The sequence below is a fragment of the Opisthocomus hoazin genome, chromosome 5 (assembly GCF_030867145.1).
Source record: "Opisthocomus hoazin isolate bOpiHoa1 chromosome 5, bOpiHoa1.hap1, whole genome shotgun sequence".
Taxonomy (NCBI): Eukaryota; Metazoa; Chordata; class Aves; order Opisthocomiformes; family Opisthocomidae; genus Opisthocomus; species Opisthocomus hoazin.
Genome location: NC_134418.1, coordinates 38,455,425 through 38,482,966, shown reverse-complemented (window position 1 = coordinate 38,482,966; position 27,542 = coordinate 38,455,425). Strand labels below are relative to the sequence as shown.

General features: G+C 37.5%; 1 long non-coding RNA gene across 1 annotated transcript in view; it reads right to left on the bottom strand.

Moving 5' to 3' along the window:
• Positions 1 to 1,050: 1,050 nt before the first annotated feature.
• LOC142361549 (uncharacterized) overlaps positions 1,051 to 27,542 on the bottom strand; it is a 74,499-nt gene continuing 48,007 nt past the window's right edge. The window contains exons 3-5 of the long non-coding RNA XR_012764164.1: positions 16,724 to 16,860; positions 7,028 to 7,070; positions 1,051 to 4,423 (exon numbers count right to left, since the gene is read on the bottom strand). This is a non-coding gene — a long non-coding RNA (uncharacterized LOC142361549). The remainder of the gene's footprint in view (positions 4,424 to 7,027; positions 7,071 to 16,723; positions 16,861 to 27,542) is intronic.

Sequence of the window (27,542 nt, the reverse complement as noted above, 5' to 3'; positions counted from 1 at the left end):
TTTTTGGTTGGATGGCTAGTTTAGTTTGTTGGTTTTTTTGGTTTTTGGGGTTTTTTGCAATTTTCATAGTACATCAAAAGCATCGTGCAGTCTAAAACCACAAAACATAGGTAATTCAAATAGAAGTTTCCTATGCTTTAAAGGTCATTGCAGAGCAGACTGTGGTCATTTAAATGCAAGCCTTCCTCTTATGTAGTGGCATATAGCATCATTACTCTTATATAGATTACATTCTTCTGTGACACTAGGATTGACCTAGAAGAAAGAAAACCCCAGCTGATTAATTCAGATAATATTAAAGTCTGTTCTTATGAGCACCTCAAAAGGGATTTAGGACAACACAGGATCTACAATCATTCACAGTTCATAATACGCTGGAACTATTTTAATTCTCACTGAAAGTCTTGTAACAGAGGCAACTATATCAGTTCTTGGGACTTGATTATTAAGCGTCTCCCTATAGTTGGTATGAGCTCCTGGAATCAAGAGGCTGGATGAGAATTTCAGCTTCCACGTTAAGGAAATTGTAGGATTTTATCCCTCACGATTGTCAACACCAGCTAGAAAATAAAACACTCTAATCTCGTAAATGGAAATTAAACTAAGACCTGACATGAATTAATTATTTTAAATGTGTACATTTTCAAGACAATTGCACTTTTACAAGACACTGAAGAAAAGATTTATGGAAGTAAAATCTGCCGGGACACACAGAAAAAATGCACTTTCACCTCACCTTTTGAAGTAGTGCTACACATCAAAGTTGATGCATATTCCCCATGTTTTACACTGTAGAAGTTCACCTTCTAGTACCTGTCATCCCTAATTCACCAATGGTCCACAGTACAGACACCTTCCTTTCCCAAAGCAAAGCCAGAATTTGCAGAAGGGTGGTCACATTCAAATTGAAAGAGAAAATATATTTGTTTTGTGGCATTTTTTGACAAGAATAAATAAATTAAAAATATATAAATAAATAAAAACTGAGTGCTATTTATTATTTCAAGGTCTTTATTGCCATTTTAAAGGTAAGATCTGTGAAATAAAGAATATGGTTGAAGTTGTACTGAACTTTCGCAACAGTCGGTAAAATAGGAAGTTTAGAGGTTTAATACTTTGACACTATCTCAGCATTATATTCTTAAGTAATATTGAGAAAGGTTAACTACTGTATTAGTGCTGATTTTTAGAAAAACGTCATTTGGGGAAAGCTGAATAGAGGGGAGTAACATCAAGATGAAATTACCAACAAAGAAATAATTCTTTCACTGAAGTAAGCCCCACAGACATTGTAATGTAATTTCTTGTTAATGACTGCATTAATAGAACTTTGCCACAGAAGAACCCTCTGAATTTTAAACTGTCATAGATCTTTGTTCAAACTGTGTATGACAAAAACATTTTATATCAATTATATATTTCATTTGCACAGTTGGATGAAATAATGATAGATTCCAAGTTTATTTCCCAGTAACTCAGAAACAGTGATTAAAATAATTAAAATTCTTCCCACAGCATGAAAATACAGCAATGCAGTGTCACTTGCAGATCCATCAGAAAGACCTCACTTATGTGGTGGGGGCTTTGCACGTACATGGCTGCTAAGATCGAAGGTTTGAGGGAGCGAGAACTTATACAGCGAGTGTCTGAAACACAGAATATTCTTTCCTTCCCTTCTTGCTCACATACCCAAGAGTTTAGTGTAGAAGATGAACTAAAGAGGTTTCTATTATTCCTCCTCCACTGCTCTTAAGCAAAGAGTAACCCAGGCTCACACTGCAAGGCAGTCCCTAGTCCCACGCACTAATTTCAGTGTTAGCAAGAGGTTTGCCTTCTACAGATCCGAAGGTTATACAGGTTACTTACCAAGAGCCCAAGGGCCACATCCAATTTGCATATAAACTATAGACATTTGTTATAAGTGCATATAACCATATTTGGTATACAGATGGAAAATAATTTATCGTGGTTCAAATTCATTAGCAACACCAGCCAGCAGTTCTGCTGTTTTGTCCCCATCCTTCAGTTACAGGAAGAGGGCAGCTGGAGCCCACATTATATGACTCAGCAGGTCTCATCTGGCCCTTGGGCTGCACATTACATGCCCCCGCTCTACTGTTGGATGTGCTGAACAATCTCCGATTTCCAACTGGGGATGTAAACTGATAATGAGATTGCTTTGATGTTCTAAGTCTCAGTGGAATTATCACAAAGGCCATTTTCTGGTTTTTGCAGTTGCCTGAAAGCGAAAGGGAAATAAACAGTACAGATGCAAACAGAATTGTTGTGTAAGTTACAAGACAAACATGAGCTGCTAATTCAGGAGGAAGTGTAAACTGGTTGCAATCAGGTAACAATTTTGGTTTCTTTTGACACATGTCACACTGAGTGTTTATTTAAAATGCTTTTCAGGTGGATAGGCTCAAAGGAAGTTGCATCTTATTTCCACCAGTCTTGGGAACAGCCGATAAACTGCAAATGCCTTACAAACATTAAAACAGCATAGTAGGCCATGCGATCATTTTGTGTACGATCACTGCATGCCGAGAGATCTGCTTTGCATCAGCAACAAAATCAATGAGCTGTTAAACTCAGTGTTAAACAATCTACTGTCGCTTCTGTTTCCAGGTGTTATGAATGTCCATAATTACTTCTCTAATCCTCACTTAACATTTGGGCTATAGCATAGTTTCTAGTTGGCAGGTATCATGTATTTCTCTTTTAAAATTTGCTGAAGAAGTATAGTCTTGAGAAACCACAAACAGCAGGGGTCACATTTTAATAAGTATCTCTGTTAATGTCACTGCAGCAACATGATTCCCACTATTTTAGTCACAGGGGGTCTTTAACATGCCTTCAGGGACACACAGTTAAAAGCCAAGAAAAATGTCACAATTATTAACTGACTACAAAGAAAGGAAAGTAAAGAAGTTTTTTAAGTATTGCTAGAAAATTACTTTCTTAATTAGAGCATTGGAACATTATTATACTTCTCTCTTCAGTAGTGAGTGTTAATGACTTATATTTATACTGGCATAAACATACAAGACACTGATGTTTACTAAAATTAGCTGGTAATGATTCTCTTGCAATATCCTTGAACTCCTGAGACTCTTCTGTGCTGCCCTGCAAGGCTGGTCCCACCGTGTGTCCCCTCTGCCCACTTCTCCCTACCCTGTCCCACATCACACCCACGATGTGTGGAGGGGGCATGCCACGGACTCCTTCCTCAAGCTATGTGTGCCCCTGTCCAGTGACATCCAGCAAAGCGCTGGCAGAGGACCGAACTTCTCTGCACTCAGAGGTACGTCGGATGCAGGCAGGCAGCACGATGCACAGCTGTACTAGCTGAACATGCTGGGAGGTCTCGAGGTGGGTTCGACAGGGGAATTAAGAGGTACATGTCTCAAAACACCAACTCTTCTGTGTGTTTTCAGCTCAGTCAGGGCCTTATGCAATGACTGGGGAAAAAATTAGGAGAATGAAACTTAAATCTCTCCTTCCCAACAGCCAGGAGGTCCAGTTGTGCAACCCTCAACTTCTTTTACTGTGAGAATGTCTCTTCAGCCTTTCACCTGCTGGAACAGCGGACAGCTGCAGTAACCAGGCACAAATTGCAGAGAACTACACTTTGATAGACTTCACTGTTGAATCCTTATATTCTAAATTTATTTCAACAATCCTTAAGAGATACTGTGAGGAGGGAGGGAAAAACCACAACAGTACCATACTGAGAAAATGACTCTCGAAAGCTTCCAAAATACACCAAGTATCAGAACAGCAGCATGGTACAGGTGTATGGTATTATACTAACTACTGCACATCGCAAGTGAAGTCTGCTATGTCAAGTATTAGAAAACAAAAAAAGAGTAGACAGCTGAGAGAAAATACAGCTTGGTCAGCAAGAAACACTTACTCCCATGCTTCGTCCTTATCCAGTCCTTATGCCAGACCTTAGCTGCTGCTAACTTCAAGACATCCTTCTGGCCTCTGATGAAGCCCCTGTCCTATCTTTTGTTTTGACACCCATGTCATTTCTACAGGTACCTCAATGTTTGCCTTTATCCTTTCCACATATTCTGTCCTGAGCTGGTTACCATCTTTGGCTTTATTAGTGCCAAATACACCCAGCTGAACTTGACCACCTCATTACAAACAAGTGTAACTCTTTTGTCAGGCTTTGACGGGCAGTAACAATGGTAATCTTCAGTTTCCAGAAACCACGAATAAACACTGTAATAATCCACCAACCAAAAATCCAGGAAAATGAAATTAAGCTGCTTGTGAGCTCAGTGGCTACAGCTACATCACTAATTTAGTTTGCTGAATGGGTTCTTCAAGAAAGAGGTTGTCTTGAGTCCATACTTGGTGTCCCATGACATTCTCTCAAGCGTAACGCTGCTCACTCCAAGTCCTTTCCCTCCTGGTGGAAAAAAGAAACGTGAAGCAGATGGCTCTCTAAGCATGCCCAGTGCATCTCAGAAAGGAAACTACTGTGAGATTCATGCTGATAGAACACCATGTGGACACAGTTTGGTGACATGACAGATGAAATAAAATCAAACCCCACACCAGTTAGTAAAGCAGATGCACGGAGTGAACTCCTTTCTCCCTACTCCTCAAAGAATGAATGAAATGACTCAAAAAAAACTGTACTGAAGGTGGGGAACAAAGTATAAATAAGAAGATGAACAGAGTAATATATTCTTTCTCATTTTTGTGAGTAGTTCTATAAAGAGCAAAACAGTCATGTCTCAAAATAGGGAAGAATATGTAACTCAGTGAGAAGAAATACAGTCGCCTGAGCAAGACAACTAAACATTACTCAGATTGAGTGGCTACCTTAATCCAATGCAAAAGCCTGCAGCCCTTTGGGGAGGAAATGCTGAAAAATGGAGCTCTCTGAGTACCCATACAATTTAATTTTCACTGATCTCTGAATAATGTCTAAACCTAATATTCATTACTTCATTCTAGGAATTGAATTTGGTCTCTGTTACTAGCAATGAAATCAATCAATTATTCTCTACACAAAGTATAATAATATTTTAAAGTCCTTCTGCTGTTTCCATGGTGAAACAACTGTTAAGAGCACTTGCTACTTTCCGACCTCCTCTTGTAATATCAACCTGCAAATTGTGGTTATCAAATCATAGGGCTGTATTGCCTATCCAACTAAATAGCAAGGCTAGCCAGTATTATACCCATCATCTGCTTCAGTGAGCCACTTCTTGCTTCACTAGCTGCTCCATTTGCCATTCCAGTCTTTCCCATCTGTAGCAGGGCAAAAGACAGAGTCCATATTGCCTGAGGAAACTTCATAAACAAATTTTCCTGAACTTTTCAAATCTAGGATTTTGACACCCAAAGGCTGCAAAGTCTTGCACTGGAGAAAAGAGGGAGGGCTTTGCTTAGCCCCAGACATACTTATTTTCCTAAGTTTCATACCTTTTTAATAATACAACAGCCTCTGTTTTATAATACCATTGTTGTTGTGTTTGTAACAGAAATGCCCCAAATATGTCCAAACTTAAAATGAAAAATGAACACATTTCGGGCTTGCCCACTAGCCCTTTTTTTTATTGATTTCCCCCTCTCTGCATGCACACTGAGAGTAGACTCCTCCCCTCTGAGTTGCTATCAGTCTGGAGCACTCCAGGAGGAGTCACTCTTTTCTTTTAAGCTTCCTATTGCACCTACAAGTGTCACCGTATGCTGAATGGCATTTACATGGAAGGAAATGCAAAGTTCAGAAAGCTAAAGAGAGCTTGAGGGGGAACTCACTGAGTAAACCTACAGTGAGGAAAATTTCCTGGGAGACATGATCTGCAGATTAGAGCCTTCAAATATAAATCTGTGGATTCCCAAGAGTGTTTGCTAATCTCTGGGAACATTATCAAAACTAATACTTCTTTTGGTCTCTACTGAAATGGAAAGTGAATGCATGTTAAATTCTTTCAAAAAACGGCTGAGGGTTTCCGGCTTTAGGAGATTTTTGCTTTGGATCCCACCTGGATGGAGTCACCTTCCAGCAGCCCAAAGGGTAGACTAAAGTAGGGTGGGTTTTGAGCTATATCAGAGCGCTTACTGCTGCTGTCGGCTGGCTGTAGGTGTGTCTCTGCTCAGCTTGTTCTGATTTGGTATTCTGAGCTCTTTCTTTCTCACATCTTCATACCATATTAAAGGCACTGGATGCCAGAGCAGGATCTGTAAGATATTGCAGTGCTTATCTGTGAGTAACCTAAACCCTTCTTCAGCCAGGCTCTTTGCTTGTTACAAGAAGTTGCTGTCTATTTTGAGACTCTTGTTTGTTGCTTGTCTTTAGACCAAATTCTTCTAAATCTTAGACTCAGTAATTTGGACTTTATTTGCAACGTGCGAATAAAGACTTGTATGAAATTTTATGTGATTATAACAATCATGATTTCCAAAGCCTCTCACAAATTAAAATAATCTAGAAAATTAGAGGAAAATGAAATTCACAACTACTATCTTTATGTAAATACATATGGGATGCTATAGGAACACAATCAGTTTTCAGATCTCAGGCTCCTTCTTCTGTGTCAGAAAGTGGAAAAATTTTGATTGTCTAGGACATCTCTTGTACTAACAAAAGCAACAGGTGATAATTTTTTAAAATTTTATAAATATGAAAACAGTTGTGACTACCTTTAAATTTAAGTAAAATTATGGGCAAGTTTTGACTTCACATTATAATGAAAATATCACCATGATGAGAAAATATAACAAATGATTATTTATGTCTACATCAGTACAGAAATTTCTTACCTACAGGAATTCAGAAAAATATATACAGTGGGAGTAGAGTAATCTCTTAAATCATTACTGAGTTATCTGCCACTACTTTTGGTCAACTATGCTTTCAAACTTTCCAGCAACAAAGTGAATTCTTTGGAAGACTGTCCTAGAATAATTAGATCTTGCAAAGCAAGGATTCAGAAGAAAGAGAGCTATAGATCTGAACATAGTAGTCAGTGAAATTACATGAAGTAACAAGGAATATTACCTTAGCAGCATGTAGAGAGGAAATGGTGTCCATGTGAATTTCCCTGCAAGGAAGGGCTTAGACAATTACACTGATTTAGAAGTTACAAAAAAGTATTGTAAAAACCATACAAAAGAATGAACTTTATGCAGATCCTGAAGGAGAGTTACTATTGTTAAATAAAGTACAAGAGAAGAGGAATTTCTGAATAATCTATTTCCTTTCATGAAAGGACGTTTCGCTCCTTGCCTTTGAGGGCACTGGTTACCTGAATGATGTGGAACCATGCTTCTTCATTGCCTAAGCAGGTGTGATATACAGGGCAACATGCTTCCATAAGTCAGTTAGGCTTAGTCTTGTGGAATCGTTCTGTGCCCCCTACTTTGGATGGACTGTTGAGCAGATTCAGTAAGGTTAATATGCTTATTCATTATGAACTATACACACGCTTTTTATACTGTTTGCACTGTTTGTGATCCAAAATGTAGGCACACCATTCTTTTACTCTAGTCAGTCAGCATCATCTCAGGCAAGTAAATCAAACTCTCTCAGAAAAGATTTTATAAGGAATTTATTCCCATTTTGATTGCCACCTTCGGAGAAGAGAGTTACCTGCCAGAACACAGTTAAGATTGTGAACTGAATAGAGTTTTAGACTGCTAGGTTTACACGTGGTTTGAGGATGTACTGACCTAATTCTGGCCAAACTAAACAAATCATCTAATTTACTTGTGGGTTTTTTGTTTGTTTGTTTGTTTATTAATCTCACAGCTCATGAGTTAGCTGTGGTCCAGGAGGTTTGGGAGAGGGGTATAATTTTTTGTCCATTTTACACTGAGTGAGACAGAGAAGAACAATGACCCGGCATTTATTTGAATTCGTCACATCACAGATCATATACGCAAACATAATTCATAAATGTCATTCTACCAAAGGCAAGACATCTTAGCAGAAAATACTGTGCTATCTGATTACAGTAGTAGTTGTTTAATTAGTATAATGGATAGACAGGACAGTATCAGGCTAAGTAAACAGGCTGCTAATCTTAATGGGACTGTGTTTTGAAAGTGAAATGTACTTCTGATCTACTGATGACTTTTGTTATTCTAAGAATAATGATGACATACTCAAAAATATTCTTCTGTGTGAAATTTTGTTTTGCTTTCTTTATATAATATTCCTTACAATTTCATCTAAATTATTATTTAAGTATTTATATGGTGCTCACTTTTGTGGAGGAGAGTAGCTTACAATCTAAGGCTACATACTATCAAATTAGATCTCAGTTGCATACATCATCCAGGAAATTTCAGCATCTCCTTCAGCTTTGTGCAACACATATTTATTCAGGTGGAATTTAATTAAACTGAACAAATTAAAGCTGACTACTGACTCATTTCAAAGCATTGGAGCAAAGTAGTAGACAGTGGCACTGGAACAGTTTGCAACCATCTAGGACATTTTCATCTCTCAGTAGCCCTCAATTAGTCATTAATACTTTTGTGAATTTTAAATTTGATTTTCACTATATTAACAACTAATTTGAGAAGAAGAGACCTGTTAAGCTTTGCAACTCAACAAATCTCTCAAAATGTGAAAAAATAAAAGCATACACTTTTTTACCACTACAAGCAACTGTCGGATTGGCTAATACATATATATAGCTATACCTTCCCTCATCATCTTTGCTTTAATAGCTTTTACTTCATCTACTCAGATCATGAGTGAATATAAACTATGCTGGTCTGTTGTCTCTGTCCAGATTATACAAACTGAGGCTACAGCTAAATGAACACTTTGTACACACATTTTTGTACTTACCGAGTTATATCTACAGGAATTGCAGAAACAAAATGGGTATTCAAAAAATCCTTTTCGTCACTTGGCTTTGTAGTTATATATGTGTTTGACTGACTTTCATTTGTAATAGGCCAGTACAAATGCCATACGCCCACTCACTCCATACACTGAGACTGGCATATGCGCTGCTGGCTTCAGTACCTGAGAAGTATTTGCCCCTGATAATTGATCTGTTTCAGCCTCTTTCTTGTATAGGACCACCTCACAACCCTATGGCATTAACAACCTATGAAAACCACGTCTGACAAAGTTTAATATAACTTGCGCTAAAAAGCCTCCAGTGAGGATAGTCCCACAACCTCCATGAGTAACCCATTCCAGTTCTTAACACCCCTTGCACTAGACAAGCTTTCTGACTATCTAAACTGATCTCCCTTGGTACAATTTCAGGTCGTTAACTCTTATTTCGTATGCCAGTGCACATGAAATATAACTCATTGCTTTAGATCTTGAAACAACATTCCACATATTTGAAAAGTCCTACTGCGTCTCTCTTTTACTGTCACTTAGAAAAAACATCTCTAGTTTTGGGAGTCTTTTCTCCTTGATGGTGCTCTCAAGCCATCTGAGCATCCCTGCAGTGCTCTCTTACAGAGTAACCCCTCCTTGTGGTCCCTCTGGAGCTGCTTGGCTCTGCACTGGACCTGATTTTAGAAGCTGTGCAGTTTCCAAAGTAGCCCACAAAAGGTTAAAAAAATTGACTTAAAAGATTGGATGCTCAGAAACCTTATTTCATAAAAATGAAAGTCAAAACATCTTGGGCTCTGATGCATGGTAGAGTCTCTAAGTATCACCAAAATGCACGAAGTGCATTAATTCTGTAGTAATTGAAGAGTAATGATAGGTTAAATATTCTGCCTTTCCCCAGAAAAATGGAGTGTACAAAATAGCCCTGATATGATATGTTCCCGTAAGTTTAAGCACTTAAACATATTCATAATAAAATCTGTCTCTAAACAAGCATTTGGAAACCAGAAGGAAAACATAAATCACTGTGATTGCTAAAAGAAGTGAAAAATAATGGATGAAACTAAAAATGAGCATCAAATAGCACAGTACATTTCAACAGAGTAAAATGGTGCTCAGTAAATGTTCACAACATTTCAATAGCTGAGGATGATTTCCCCTTTACTGAAAAAATCCTGTACGGAAATGGTTGCAGGAAGAAAAACTGGTAAGCAAATTTACGATCAAAACCACAGCTTGCAGCAGAAGAAAAGAATCAGAGTTGGCAGTATCAAAAATATAGGAGAAAGGAAATGTTCTGATCTGCTTTTAAAGATCCGGAGCACGTCACTGACAAGGTAGATAACACACAAATGATTCCCAATGTTAATTTTTTCCTACATACTAACAGAGCCGTCTTCAGTGTGGTTTTATAATCTCACGTGTAAAACCACAGTAACTGTCCATACAAATACATGAGAGAAGCACAGACGTCCTGTGGTTTACATGGTGGATAACAGTGGAACTGCTCTACGTGCTGAGAGGATTGGGTTGTTTAGCCTGGAGAAGAGAAGGGTCCTGGGAGACCTTATAGCTGCCTTTCATTACTTCAAGTGGGCCTACAAGAAAGGTGAGGACAAACTTTTTAGTAGGGCCTACTGTTATAAGACAAGGGGTAGCGGTTTTAAACTAAAAGAGACTAGATTTAGACTGGGCATCAGGAAGAAAGTTTTTACACTGAGGGTGATGAAACACTGGAACAGGCTGCCAAAAGAGGTGGTAGATGCCCCATCCCTGGAAACATTCAAGGCCAGGCTGGACAGGGCTCTGAGCAACCTGATCTAGCTGAAGATGTTCCTGCTCATTGCTAGGGGATTTGGACTAGGTGACCTTTAAAGGTCCTTTCCAACCCAAACTATGCCATGACTCTATGTGTAGTCCTATACTTCACGAAGCCAAGAAACACTAATTACATGAAGAAAAGCCTAGGGCTACCGAGAAAAACTGAAAGCCAGGTTATTTAATTTCAGTCACAATTTACTATGCAGAAGCAGCCAAATGAGGACACATTTGAAGAGCAGGGCCATATGCAGAACTTTGCATGTACTTTAGTGACTGGAAGTTAATAGAGCTATCACTCTCTTTTTGCATTATAATATTTGTTATCAGCTTAGTTCTATTGGATTTATGAATTGTTCATGAGCAAAGTCTCATTGTCTTTAATAAGTTTGCTACATGTAAGTGCTCCTCGAACAGTTCAGAAAAATAATTTTCAGGCTATTTTTGGTGAAATGTTTGGTTTACCTGTTCTCGGATTTGGATAGTGGGTGGTTGCTGCACTCTTTCAATTTTCATATCAGCTGACAACCTTCTTGCAAATAATAACAAATTCTCCACCTCACCCCCCCTCACCACATGTCCAAGAGGAATTTTTAGATGCATAATTGATCCATCTCAAATAATGAAAACATCTGCAACTTGTGAACATTTGTACAATTAACCAGAAGATGCTAGAAGGCTCATGACTGGTGATTAGTAGCCCACTATGGAGCATCATGATTCATAATTTGACACTTGTTCTTAGAAACGTACTTGTATTTATGAATCTGTTTTGAAATCCTTGTTTATTTTTGAACCAGCTGTGGACACTAGGTTGAAAACTATTTTTACCACTACATCAAAGTACAAAAAATACACAGTGTAGATGCTCTGCGCATGATGTTTGGCTAGGATAAATCACCAGATTTTATACAAAAATGTACTCCCTTTGACAACTGCAGAGATTTGGCTGAAGATATTGAACAGACAGTTAATAAGTCTTTTTGAAGCCATTAAAAATTTAATTAGGAAGGGTCTTCACCTCTCTACTTTTGATGTTAATGACACAAAGGCATATAAAAAAAGATATTCCAACTTTTTCAAATTGTTGCTAAGCAGGAAAAGGGCAGAATGATACCTAGAAACAGACATAGAAAGTGCTAATACACTAGATCACTTGATTTGATAACTGGGTCAGAGTTCAGTGCCCATGAATACTTTGTGAATGAAGTGTACGAATGGAACTATTTACTAATAGAAGAGTGCATTAATGCAATAAATAAGCATAGAAGAGATTTGAGTTAAACTATTGGCAAATGTTCATCTCTGAAGACTGCAGAGATTATGAAAATACAAGCTGTGCAAAAACTATGAAGCTAAATGATTGAGCCCCTTCCTAGATTCTAGAAATGTCAGTTTCCAACTGTGTATTCTCTCTCAGAAATCTATAATGTATTATATAGTGGAAAGAATACTTATGTAGTGTTAAATAATGAGCAAATAGTATTTTACATGGCACTTTGCTACTTTTTTTTTGTCTGAAATGCTTAAAATCTAAAGTCCTAGTCTGACGAACATTTCACAGAGCTTGTTACCAGGTATCTTCCCAGCACAGTTAATTGGGCTACACAGAATAAATGATGCCTGGTTGTAAGTATTTGCAGGATCATCCCTAAAAGAGGCAATATGACAGGTTTGGAATTCAGTGTTAAATGTTACCTAATCAAACACTGAAAAAATATCGTAATAAATCATTCTAAGTAAAGGAGGACTATATGATACTATTCAAGATAAATCATATTTGACATATAAAAAGAAAATATTAACTTGAGCCATTCAGCATTGTACAAGTGACTGAGTGTAAAAATACCAATCAAGGCTGTCATTCAGGATTCAAAACCATAAGAATTTAACTTAAAGGCAGTGAACATTATTCTAATAAAGGTTGTATTGTTGTTTGGACTGTTCAAGGTGTCCGGTAGTATCCCCACTAAATGCTGTGTGCATTCAGCACCCAGAAATATTATTCTGAGGTTTTTTTCTTTCCAATAATGTCTCCAGTTGTAATTTTTAAGGAAAGAGTGAAGACACAGATGTCTGCTGGTCTGCACTTTCCACAGTTCAGATTAGGAATTCTTTCTTTGCATCATACACATTAATGTCCTTGGAAGATAAACAGATTTGTTAAGTGTCCTTACAAGGTGATACAGTTCAGTATTTAATCAGTTATTCCCCAAAGTTTAAACAGAAAAGACATCACAAAAGCGGTGACTGGTAATACTTTCACTTCTACGGCCATTGACCAATTCATATTTATCTACATATTTACTAAATCTACTATCATCTACATAGGTTTTTTTGGAAGACAATTTTTTTTTGGTAGATTATCCTAGAAAAACTTAAAGAGACACAGCCAACTTATTATTTTCCTCGTGTTATTAGATGCAATATTTAACATTCCTATAGCCTTTTGAGATTAGCAAGGAAATAATTTCCCCATTTTTTGTTTGTTAAAAAGACAATTTATTTGCTCCTGTTGACAGACTATGAGTAGTTATTTTCCTTGCTCTCACCACATGTAACAGGTTAATTCTGTAGTTTGCACATTCTTCCCTACAACAGTATAAAGAAAAAAAATTAGGAAAGGGTAACTATAATTTCACAAAAATAGGTTGAAAAGACTCTCTAGTAGGTAAGATGCTTCTAATGTTTCTAAGAATGACTAGACTTCAAGCTCATGGTGTTCTTTTAATGCTTGTAAAAGGTATAACTCTGACTGTCTGCAAAACTGAAATCTTTTTTTACTACTTCTTCTGTAGAACAAGTGTGGCAGTAGTACAAGATTTCACAAGTTTACGCCCAAACACCTCCCCCTTTTTCAAAGGATCACTTCTATGGGAATGAAATAGTAGTCAATTCTTGTGGCATATTTTCCTAGGATGCCGCTGCCAGCTGCAGTGCTAGGTGGCATACTCTCAGCTAGCTGGAGAGTTGTCACATTGGTCTTAAGAGATAGAATGTATGTATTGAGTTCTTCAGGAGATGGAAAAATGGTTAAAGATGTTGTAGAGATTATTTCAGCTTGAAATAGATCTACTTTTGGTCTTATTCAACTCTTTTGCAGGCTTAATAAAAAAAAAAACCTGCTGAAGAGGAAAATTGATTATTTTGGATTTTCAACACTGAGCAGCTATTCCCAGCTGCTGAGCACTCCAGAAGTTGATGAAGCTCACATGCAAGAGGGAGGAATACATTGGCAGCTCCTCATCAGTTGGCTGCAAAACTGCCACCCTTCCACATCTACATCTTGGAGGTGAAAAAGTGGCTGACACAGCCCCCTGTAAGATATTAACTTATACATGATCAATAAAAGTCTCTGTTTTGGCAATGCTTTCTTGCTCTATCAACAGCTACAAAGATTACAAGCTTCTTTTGTCTATATATTTTATTGATAAGATATCCACAAACATATACACTTTCATAGTTCACTAGGATTAATACCACTTTAATGTTGCTTTAGCACTGATTTAGAGTTGTTTTATTTTTAGAGTTTCTAGTGAGGAGAAAAATGTCCAACTAGCTATAGATTCTGAGACCTTAACATGGCTACCATTTTTATAACAGTAAATCTAGAGAAGGAAATTTGGATGAATTTTTTCTTGACCAAATATTACTTGTCCTCAGGATATTATCAGGTTAAACCTATAAAAGACAGAATAGCATCTATATTAAAAAGAAGCTGCTACACATTGATTTCATTGACATCTCTGTCACTGATTCTTTTTGTGACCTTGGACAGTTAATTTACTCTCTGTTTTACTTTGTTTCTCTATTGTGAAATGAGTTCTTAACAACATTCAGTCGTTGGTTATTGTAGGACTTTGTGAAAAGCGGGCTGAAAACTGGTTGGTGTTCATCAAATGAACCAGATAGGCTTGTATTTTTACACTTAAATGCCTAACAATTCCCTGTGCTCTTTAAAAAGAACCAAGGGGAAAAAAGGTCTTCTGATGTTCAGTCCGTTATAAATTATATTCATCAGTGTCCGCAACAGATTTAATTGAATAAATCACTAATTGGGAACATTTATGTTATGGTTTGCTGCGGCCGGCAACAAAGGCGCCACGCGGCCACCCCTCCCCCCGCCGGGGTGTGGAGGAGAATGGAAAGGAACAGGCAGAAACTGGTGGGTCGGGATAAGGGCAGTTTAACAGAACAGCAAACAGAGGGAACAGGAACAATAACGATACAGAAAAGGGGAAAACACAACACAAATCGCACAACCCACAGAGCCGCTCTCCTGGACCGAACCGCCGCTGCGCGCTCCCGAGCCGCGAGTGAGTTCCCGCTGCCCAGCTCCCCTGCCCCGGAACCCAGCATGACGGCACATGCTATGGAATACCCTGCTCTGTTTAGACAGGTGGGGTCAGCTCCCCCGGCTGTGCCCCTTCCTGGAGTCCGGTGAAAATTAACCCTGTCCTTGCCGAACCCAGGACAATTTATAAAAAGCACATACTACCAGTAGAAATATTTCATTCGGTATTTTGCCATTTTTCAGGTAAATGTCTGAATGTACTCACTTCTCTATAAAGAAAACTTCTTTGTTTATCTGATCCCTTATATCTTCAGCCTCAATAACTATTCAGTTGACCATACAAGATGTGACGAAGTACCAAGTTTGTTTGTTTCAATTTTATGGCCTACAAAGCAAGATTTCACAGGCCCTGCTAACTAACATTTTGAAATAAAAAGAATAAGAGAGAAATGAAAGAGCATTTCTTTTCAGAAGAGTTGTGATCTGCTGCCTTTTGTTTTACTGACCTGAGTCTACATCCAGAGTGCAGGGCAGACCTGCAGTTCTGTTCCATGATCATCAAACACAGTACAGTTGTGTTCTAGGTTTGTACTCCTTGTTTTCTTCTAAAGGAACGTACAGTACAAAACAGGAAAAAGTCTAAAAAATGTCTTGTCTAAGCATGGATACAGATTGGACATGTATTTATTGCTTGGAGTTAAGTAGTCTTCAAAGCTCACAGACAGGTGTGTGCAATCGTAAATAGAACTATTTAGGTTCACATTTTATAATTTTCCTGCTCTCTGATCCAATGGTATTTGAAAATTTACTAATATAAGAAACATGATTTACTTAAAAGTTCACAAGATCTGTGTTCTGTTGTCCCCTGAGGAATTACTAGCAGTGTGAGTTAGATCCTTTGAAATCACCAGCTATCCATCTGTTTTCAGGCAGTAGCTAACCTAGGTGATATCACTGAAGAGGAATATTCAAACACGTGAAAAGTTCATAACCTAAAAAGGAAAAGGTTGGTTTATGCTTCCTCAGCCCAATGTACCTACAAAAGAAAGCACTATTAAGTGCAGAGAAGAGAGTCATTGCAGAAACAAATTCTTTCTCTGATATTCACATTTTCCAGATATGCCAGTGCAAGTGCTTCAAGGGATACAACTAAGCAAGAGGAAGGCACAGTAAAGACACAAGGCAGGCCCCAACCTGTGATTACAAACACAGTTTTACAAGAAGGCAGGAATATTACCAAGTTCTTTTCTGCAGCAGATAACATCTGTGTCCTTACAGATATGATTGAAACAGGACTGTACAATTCCCAAAGAGGAGTATATCTCATAGACTTCAAACAGACTGATACTGATGCTGTCATACACCTTGCTGGCCAAAAAGTATATTATAAAGCACAAGTTTTGGAAAGTACACCTGCAGCAAATCCATTGTGCTGTAAAAGCTGATAGTGACTCAGCCACACATAAGCAACACTAAAATTAACAGGAGTTTCAACACCTTTTGGGATTACAGCCTTAAGTCAAACAGCTGAAGTCCCTCATATTGTCACAAACCTGCAGCTAAATTATACTACCAATTTATCTATAATTATTTGTGTTCGTTATATCATGGTACCCTTTGTTTTTTCCTAATGGCAATATTCATGTTATCATCCAACACCTTATATACAATCAAAACAAAGTGACTATACTTTCTTTTAATGCAAGAAGTACTCTCTAGACATAATTTGTCTAAAAGGTAGAGTAACATTAGATATCTACAACAAACGCTATATTTACCTTGTACTCACTCTATCTCTGCTTTCAGATTCACTGTCTTGTATACTTCCAGATTCTTTAGGGTAAATGCATAGCAGGCTTAATTCTGCAATTTCTTCATAAATATATTAATTTTGATCTCCTCCTTCTCTGGCATTCTGTCAATGAGGCAAGGCAGCATAAAGAAAAGAATATAATCTAATTAATATGAACTTTTTCATGACTATGACGTCAAAATTTTGAAAAGCAGTGGCTTGATCAACATGCAATACCAGCTGAGATTTTTACAAGGAAAAAGTTCCAGTTCCTTAACAAGGATCACAAAGAAGTAACGTCTTATACTGAATGGAATGCAGTGAGTTTCAAATATCTGTTACTTATGCATTTATCTGGATTTTCACATTATCACATATAATGTGAATATTATAACACAGCAACCTAGAACCCAAGTAATTAAGCTCTACACAGACAAGGTGGAGAACATAGGAAAGACAGATTAACCTTTACTTTTCCTTGCTCCTTCTGCTGCTCTGGAGCCACATGCTGGGTCTAATGCTCAGCACCTCCCAGGCTGCTGCCCAAGCCCAGAAAGTGGAATGATGGATCCAAATTTTCCTGTGGTAAGCCAGCATGAACCCACACCCCCTGTATATTGCTGGTCTGCTGCCAAAATTACCTTTCCTACTGCTCTACAGAGGCATGGATATGATTGCCATGGCTCTTGGCAATTGTGCAGATAATCTTTTACTTCACATCCCACAGCTTGGAGAGGAGCTCAACCTTGTCTATGTTTGTATTTTTGAACGAAATTTTCTAAATGCTGGAAATACAAATACACAGCACAGCAAGGTTTGCATTCACACTTGTTCAAGCACCCCTACTCAGCAGTATGTTCAAATAGTAAAGCAAGAGGTTTCTTTGAGCAGATCTGATCATTGCTGAACTTTCCTTTCTCTTCCTTCCAGAACAGGACTAAACCAAAGAAAAATCTTATTTCAGAATTATTAGAAGACAGGAAAGGTAGCGTTGCTTTTTGGAATAAAGCAGACATTCAGCTCTCCTTGTGCTGTAAAGCGAAATCATATAAACGCTTGCTTCACAAATACATCTGGTAATGGGGATGGACATATCCACCATAGACACCTAGCTTTTGGAGCTGGTTCCTGCATCTTTTGTCTCTTAAGCCTCTCCAATACAGATCATGCAGGGAAAGAAGTGGATGTCAGGAAGGAGTTTCATTTACATCTCTTCTTGCCCAGCATAGAGTCCAACAGAGCCAATATGTCACCAGCTTAGGTTCGAGGAGCTCTTTGGCTGTTATATTTCTGCCTGCAAGTGATTTGGACTATTATACTGTATTACAAAGCTGTAACACAATTTCCTCCAGCCGTAGGATGAAATGTTCCTTTGAGATGAGGGAACCTCTCTTACATGGAGATTAATCACAATCATGGCCATGGCAAACAGTCACCCTGTTTTGTTCTAGGATTTTCCTTGTGCTGCACATATTAAGTCAAAGGCGATTGAGTTTGTATTCTTGGTATTGCTTGAAAATAACCAGAGTGCTGCTATTACACATTGGCTGCCTGAGTTAATTGATGATGTAGTTATTTAATGTAGCTAGGTGGTAAGCCTTATGTCATTCTAATGATTCAATTGTTACTGTCCTAAATAAAAGTGGACAATTTGGATCAGGAGCCTGAACATCTGACAAGCTGTGTGATGTCTAGATCCAAAGTTGTGGTTTAGCATGCTGTGCATATGTGGGCAGCTGCACCATTTAGCTGTGGATCCAGGCTTGGGCTGGAACACCCCAGGCTGGTTTGAACACTTCCTTCCAAAGTCTGGCGGGTTTCAGCTTGATGGTTTTCAGTTAGGCTCATTTTTAACAAAAGCAAATGCAAATGAGAAGCTACCCAGAAATAGCACTGCATATCAATTTTCTACATCAATTTATAATGCAATGGAAACAGATGGTACATTCAGGCACCGTCAGAGAAAGCCATTTGGGTTTTGGTGACTGAATAGTTTTTGTTTTTGATGGTATATTTATTCTGTCTATTTCCATTGCTGAGTTGTTTCAACACCTGTATAAAACAAGATACCACTGTGAGAGCTATGCAAACTAATGTTGGTAACACATTCAGCTTTCTTAGTCATGATTTTTCTGACTAATGGCGTAAGTTGTAAGGAATAGCACTTTTTGAATGGCAATCAACACCATTCACTTGGATTCTACTCACAGAAAGAGGGAATAATTTATCAGGGATCCTGAGAAGTCATTTCCAAAACTATGACAGGTTCCTTCTATTTTTAGGAAGCGTGTTTTGTGTTAAAGATGAGTCAATTGAGCATTTGTTTAAATATTGTATTCCACACAGTATTTATATTCTACGTTTTCTACAGTATTTACAAAAAAGGCCAGTATGGTGATCTAGATTCAGGACACACAGCTCAGAGAAAAGATTAATTCAGATAAGGCTTGGGGCAACACACAGCTTATGCAATTTACTGCCACCATTTCCAATGAAACTTCGCTGATTAATTCAACTGCACCAAAAAAGTGACCGTTGTTTTTTAAAGGGAGGAGCATGGCCAAGGCTGCTGGGTTGTATACTGATACTGTATAGTTCTGAAGTAACCCCCCTCTAGTGTCTACAGCCAGGCAGAAATATACCAGTTAAACATTTTCATCAGAAATTACTCATTCATGAATAGATACAATCACTAAAATCCACCAAATTACTCATGCCCAGAATAAAATTTATGGTCATGATGAACAAAAGCAAGGCAGAAGGCCCAGCTGTCTATTGTTAGTGCACAAAGAAGCTGACTTAATTTTGGGGACTGAACCTCATTTTCCTATTCTCCAATGACTCCCACTCACTCTTCTCTCACCCTCCTCAAGTCTTATTTTACCTTGCATTTAGCAATTACTTCCTGAAGCGAATATTTGAATCCCAATCTCAGTAAAATAACAAAATTGCCAAGCTAGAAAGTATTTCATCTGCTTGGTCTTCTTTTTTCTACCCCCACGCCCACAGTATTGAATCTTTAAGTTTAGAAAATTCTCTCAGAACAATAAAACCATTTTCCTTCAAGTAAAGTTTCCCTTTGGGCAATATAGGCAAAGAAATAAACATCTTCTTGAGCTGTTGAGTGAGCACCTAACACCAACTCTAACAGTGTAAGATTCTGAGTATCTTCTCTGCTGTACAGCAAACATCTGCACTGGGTAAAGAAACGCAAGTCATTCATCACAAAACAATTTCCCTGTATTCATCAAAGGTAAATTAAGACTAATGTGAAGTATTGCAACAATTCTCACACCAGCTCAGACATATATTAGCTTTCGTAACTCAGAGAAGAGGTCATTGGGTTTTGAATGACATCCTGAAAGGTAAATCCTGACAACTCAGGGGAAGAAAAGAAAAAAAAAAAGGGAAAAAAAAAAGAGAAGAAAAGGAAGAGCTCATGTTCTGTGCTCCATAAAGAAGGTAAGGAAGATGACTGACAGTTCAATACAGCACATGAAAGGGGGAACAGATCTGAATTAACTGACACAGTGTAGTTAAGAAAATGATCAAGAAATGTTCTTCTGTGGGATGTAAAATGAATTATTTAAATTTTATATTACTTGGGCTTCCCGTTTTGTAAAATAGGGAGTATATGCTCTTGTTTTGTTGTCTGCTTATAATGTGAAGTCTCCACAGCAGGCTGTATGGATCCTGACACTATCAGATCAGATCACAGCTGCAGTCTTTAAATTCTACGGTGCTAATCAATGGACCTTATTTACTATGTATCTACGATGGCATGGTCTTCCAGATTAGTGTTGTTGGTAATATCATTCAATTTACTAGCAACACATTTCAATCAGGTTACTCTTGAGAGTCATAGACAGCTCCTTAGCAGTGTGTGAAGATATGAAATCTCACTGGATGTGCTTGCTACAGAACCAGTGTGTGAGCTTTGGTTGCACAACCAATGTTTGAGACAAAAAGAGAAAATGACATAGTATTTACTTCCTAGTGCAGGACATGATTAAAATTAGATTTACACTGAGAAGCAAATTAGCACATTATGTTATTTCCCTATATCAGAAAATAGATGACTGTAAAAATCTTTGTTTACATACTGTAATCTATTTACCTGGTATTTACAGATAAATAAAATAGACACAGATCAGGCATAAATCAATGCAAATAATATGTTTATGTTCATCAATTGAACCTTATTTTTTGTGAATTTGTTGATAACCTATTATTTCAATAATGAAAAACAAGTAAAAACTTCCCCCAAAAGAGCAAATTCTTGTTTATTTGCTATGCAAATAGAAGTAAACCGCATTTTCCATTTCTAATTAAATCTCTACCTATTCCTCAATCAGGTAAATTGCTATTAGATTCTTGCTAAGTTATTTTTGGGACTATTTTAAACAGAACTACTCTTGATGCTATAATTAAGACTTCTAAAATTAATATTTAAATATTATAATTGCTGGACTACGGCATCCTGAGAAATAATAATTACCTGTGTGATTGCAGAGTTGAAGTGAGCTGTTATGTGCATTTGACTCTCTTTAATCTTGCAGCCTGTATCCCTGTTCACTTGAACAATGTTGTTAAGTTCTGAAGCTGATTACATGGGTTGGTTTGTGAGTCAGGCAGCCAACCACTCAGGCATCTAAAAATAATGTTCTGTTTCTCTTGTTGAGGGGGGGTGGGGAAAATGCCTGTACCACTTTCAGCAACCTCAGCTAGACCTTAGAGTGAAAGCCCAGCCTGGTCCAACCAATTCAAAAACCTCACATCAAACCTCAAGTTCTTTCTTGGTGCTAAAGGCAGGGAACAGACAGTTTTTGAGCTCCCCAGCTGAATATCAAGCTGAGATGGATGTCAGTATCTCGTCAAGTCCATCTGCAGTTCCTGTCTTGAGGTATGAGACTCTCCAGGCTTTGATAACAGCAGGGAATTTGAAGCAGGGAACACAAGAAATTATTAAAGTACCTGCTCAAAAATAGCAAATAACTCCATCACAGGTCATTATCTGCAGTAAGGTTATGTTTGTGAATGGGAGAGAGGGTTCAGTGTACATATACAACCCAGAATGACAACATTCCTAGAAAATAAGAACTACAAATTCCTTTAAGGATGAAATACCCTAAGAGAGCTTAGTTCAAGACAGAGAGTAGGTGTCCATTATCTTTCATGCTTCTGTTTAAAAGTCTTCAAGAAAAGACTGGACTTCTTTGGAAGCATTAAGGGACTGATGTTGCAATTTTGTTTCCTTTTTTTTTTCTCCTTGGAAATCGTATTCTAAGTCAAATGTTTTGATTTCTGTACATTCACCCAAACATGAAGAGCAGCTTAATTTAAAGAACAGTAGAAAAGGCAGACAGAGGAAAGAATAAATTCCGGTATGGCATGAAAATTAAAAACCAACCACTTCAAAAGTCTGGTTTTCAAAACTAAAGGTCTACCCTTACCCTCTCTAGTGTGAAGCAACCTAACTAACATTTGTCAGTAAAAAGGTGATTAAGACTCAGTGGAGAAGGACTGCTTCTCCTGCAGTGATTGAGTTAATGCAAGACTTGGATTGCCCTCTAGAAGCTTCTCTCTGTTGATTATACAAGAACCTAGGACAACTACACTCTTAATTAGGATCCTCAATTAGGTACTTAAAATTTGGTGGGATCAATGCCAACCAAAGCAATTACCCTCACTTTTTTGTACAAATAGAGTGCTACATCAAGTCTTTTATTTCCTGGGAGACTCATGACTGAATATACAGTTCTTGAACTGAAAACAAATGGTTTTTTACCACTTTCTGTGTTGTCCTGAGTCAGGGACCTTTTGGGGAGCTAAAGTGTTCTCTGCAATACTATTCTTCTTTCCCTTCCCGTCCACTGAAGGATTTACCCCCATTCTGTGTCTTCCACTGCTCCTGTATAAAACCACAGTGATACAGAGTGCAAGGAGACAGACTCATCCCTCAATACCGAAATGAATACATCTAGGGAAGCACATTTGCAAGTAGTCCCCAGTGCATCTGCTTATGTCCTCCACTGCAGTAAAAGCACTGTAGCCTCCTCTGACATTAAAGTCTTTCTGTTGCTCTATAGTTTCAATTGCTCGTTAGTATTTTTACCGTAGATTTCCTAGAAGATGGTGATAGGAAATGAAGTCATTAATTTCCCTACCATATATTTATAGAATTTTGCAAACCTTAGTTTGATTTTGCCTCTGATTTCCCCTATATTTCCTATGCTTACACTATAAGCTTAAGAATATACCATGTACTAGCTATTAGTTTACATGTTGCTACATCACTGCATAGTAATTCCATACATGACTAATTAAGCATCAAACATCAATTTGAACTATAGTTCATAAATTCTTTAGAGAATATTTAAAAAGAAAACAGAGACTTCAGCCAACTCTTCCTTGCTTTATGTGATTTAACTTGTCAATAATAGAAGTTAAGATATTTTCATCTTAATTATCATATTTTGAAAGTTCCTTTTTCAAATCAGAGTAATATTGCAGAATGGATTTCATGGTTTTAATTATTTCAAAATCATGCACTACTTACAATAATTAACAAATGTCTGTAATTATGGGTGCATAGGGGTTTCTCTGCTTAATGCAAAGTGCCCTGTTGAAAGTCAAGGTACTTCAGTGGGGAAAGGACATTAAATGTCAGAGGATATGCTGAACAGAAAGCTTTGCTTTTCTGATAGAGTAGAATAATTTTCAAATTGAATTCAATTTTTCTTACTGTCTTTAAAAACTGCTGACATATTTTAGGAATCATAAGGAAACATATCTAGATATGCACATATAGCTGCATTGATTTGAAGTGTAATAATTTTACTTAGTAGAATGGATGTGGCAGAATTATTTTACTGGCTGTCTGTGTTGTGTAGTCTGATTATTACTGAGAAAATAACACCACCACTCTGATCTGTGTGTGTGATGGGGTGGTTCTGGTAATCACATTCTGTTATTTTCTGAATCAGAAATTAGAAGCATTCAGAACATTTACATAAGATAAAACAAAGCACATAGTGAACTAATGACATTTTCAATCTGAGAAAAATGAGATTATTCCAATAGTGGTTATAAAATTGCCTTTGTTTTTATTCCCAAATAGGCTATCTTTCTAGGTTGCTCTCTACAGCTACCTGAAAGGAGGTTGTAGTGAGGCAGGTGTTGGGTCTCTTCTCCCAGGTAACTAGCGACAGGACGAGAGGCAATGGCCTCAAATTGCATCAGCGGAGGTTTATATTAGATATTAGGAAAAATTTTTTTACTGAAAGAATGGTCAGACATTGGAACAGGCTGCCCAGGGAGGTGGTTGAGTCACCATCCCTGGAGGTGTTTAAAAAACATGTAGATGTGACACTTGAGGATATGGTTTAGCAGGAATGGTGGTGTTGGGTAGATGATTGGACTTGATGTTCTTAGAGGTCTTTTCCTACCTATGATTCTATGATTCTTGCTCTAAATATATCAGAACTGGTGATCAGAATGTTCAATAAGTTTCAAGTATTATCTTCAAATAAAAATTGAAAATAAGTCCCCTAACCTTCAATTTCCCTCTAAATTAGGAAATAATTGTTGTGAAAGTTATAAATTATTCATAAATGGCGTTATCTCTGATCTTGAAGTGTTCGTGTTCTCATCTTTCCTAACATGAGAACTTGTATTCATGTGCCGATCTGTTCATCTTTCTTTACGGAATAATAGCTATGCAAAAACAGTTTAGAAGTAATTTAGAAACATCTTTTCCTGTAGAAAAGGGTGATTTTTCTCAATTAACGGCTTGAACATTGCAAACATGTGTGCACACACATGTGTGTTCACATACATGTACATTATCTGCACATATATTTCTAACTCTAATAATAGAGTTGTGATGTCGTCTTTCTAAGCTTTTTTTCAATAAACAGAAACAACGTCTTTTATAGTCAGAAATCAATGATTGTTGGGAACAATTCAAGCTGTAATTTTTAATTCTGATTAGTGATAATAGCAACACTTCCCCTGAACAAAACTGTGATTTTATTAGGTGGAACTAACAAAAGTCCCATTAGAAAATGATTCACTCTGCCATGTTTTCCTATAATGCCACTTTTTAAAACAAAAACTCCCGTATTTCTTTTGTCAATTGGGAGCCAGAAGCTGAAATTCATCTCAAATGTCTCTGTACTGGCTCAAAAAATATTTTATTATAAAGATGATACTGCCATCTATTGGGTGACTTTACTATACAAAAGAATTATGTCACTTCTCTGGATTCAGCAAGGACAAATATATTGTGTGATTCACCTGACTTCCTGTGGAGTTTTATTAGCAACTAGATTATAACAACTTTTATTTATAACATATGTCTTATAAAAGTGCTTGGTCCCCTCTTTGTTACAATTACCAGATTACATGGGGAGAGACATTTCAGCATAGTGACACACTTAAATTTAATGATGTGTTACTGGAACAGCAGAAGAATAAAAAACCTACAAAAACACTACCAAAACCATCTCTTCATACTGCCTCACATCTCAGAAAGATCTTATAGACATGTTTTCATGAACAGTGTCAGTAAGTGGAACTGCATCACTTGCTGTGTTGGAATAAAAGATCTCATTTCCATGTAAGTAGCAATCTTTTGCAATACAAAGAGATTCCTGTGATATACAGAGACTTCACAGATTTTTTTTTAAGTAACCTAGTGAAGCTTCAAAGAAATGTTTTGCCCATCTAAGATTGATTTTAGTTTCTTATAAAATTTTAATTGAAGTTCTGATTTCTTTTGTGGCATCCCTGCAGCAGTTATGTATGTCTTAGGTACATGAAATGTGTATTTTTATGAAGAACATAGGTGTCAAAAGCATAAGCACTGATAACTTCTATATGACCTTTGATAGTTGTAGTTAGTCATTTACTTAGTGGGACCTCATGGAAGTAACTGCATACTGTAAAACAGATTAAGTTGGAGAAGTGTCCCCCTGTGCCCTGTCAGTTCTGGCAGTGCAGAGACCTTGGAAGAATTGCTCTCCTACAGAAAACAGACCAACAAATAATAATGGCAACAGAAAACAATGGCAAAAGGATGACAAACCTCCTTCTTTGACTTCATCTATTGCCATATCTTTAAGACACACTGAGTAACCAAGGTTTTCTTGATTCTCTTCTTTCTTACTCTGCAGAAGAGCAAGAAGTCATTTTACCTTTCGTGGCCCAGGGGCTACACTAAGTACCACTTACATAACCTCTGTTATTGTTGATGCATTGACCACTGGTAACTGACTTGACTTTTTATTTCTAAAACAGACTTGGAAGACTAGCATTTGACACAGTAGGAAGGAAATTCCTCTCTAGTTTTAAACAGAACACACATGACCCAGAACACTGAACAAACAGCAAGCTGGAACCCCACAATGCTACTTGTACTGGCACTGCGGAGAGCAGAATTTCACTTTGCAATCTCTTTGATATTTTTATTGCTGAGGTTTAACCCAGACAAGTTGAGCTAACTGTATGCTAAGGCCAAGAGAAGCCACCACAGAAATTACAAGATTCTAGTCTGCCATGCTTGGAAAAAAAACATTTCTTCAGGCTAGTGTTCTGCGTAAGTATAAATGCCTTCCATTACCATTAATGGCATAGGAAGGATAGCTAATAAGTATTAGACTAGAGCTCAGAAGATCTTGCATTTAATTATACTTCTGCTACAGCATTTCTACATGACCTTGGGTCAGACACAAAAAACATTTATCTATGCTTCAGGCTACCATTGGCAAATGCAGATAATGATATATTTGCCCCTTGTAGCTGTGTTGTGAGGTTAAACTCAGGTTATTCTAATATTAACATTTGTTTTCAAGTATTGAAATGATAAAAGCCATTAAAGGTCCATTGCAGTAAGATTAGAAAGGAGTTTGACATTTTTATTTTTGTGTGCTTACCTTTCCCGTAACATAACATTTAAAGAAAAAAGGGGATTCTTTTGTAAACAGTCTCTGCTAAACAGCCACAGTAAGATTAGTATGTGGCAAAGCACCTGTAGAAAAAGAACGTTCAGTAAAGGAGAAGAAAGCTACTCTCCTGTTCTGTGGAAGATTGCAGAGCCTACCTACACAAGGGCGGATAATGTGAACTTACTGTATTATAACAACCAGAATTTTGCTATTGTTAAAGAGGAAAAGTCTGTTGATGGCATTAGTGTGAAATTACAATCTCTTTCAGCTCCAGTGGCAAAGGGGATATGGAAAAGTGGAATGAGTGTAATTTCAAAGCTGTGTTGTAGGTTGTTTCAGACAGACAGCAGGTGAATTTACAGAAAATGCAATTTAGATTTGCACATTCAATTAGCAATACTGGAAATGTAAACAACTCCTTGCCCATTAAACTGGCATTACACTTCCATTCTCCCCAGGAATTGAATGACAACTTGTAAATGTAATGAAAAACAGTTCTTTTCATTCTGTCTCCAACCTGAGTGGAACACATGAAGAAATAGCACATGTGAGTGTGATAAGCTAGAGGAATTTGGTATTGGACTACTACATTGAGCTTAGTTATCAATAAAAGTTTCCTTTAAATTCTGGCTAAATAGCAACAAAGTGGCACACTGAGAAGTTATAGTGTGTGTTTGTGTCTATAAAATGCCTTCTCTATGTCATATAGTTACCTTCTAGTTCAGGGAATTAGTTTAAATCACACTTTTCCTCCAGGGGCTGCTTCATATTCCTCCCTTTACGATACTCCACTTCAGAGGTCTGAGGTATGGTTTTCTAAAGGTCTGAAGACCATCAGCTAGAGATAATTCAAAAACA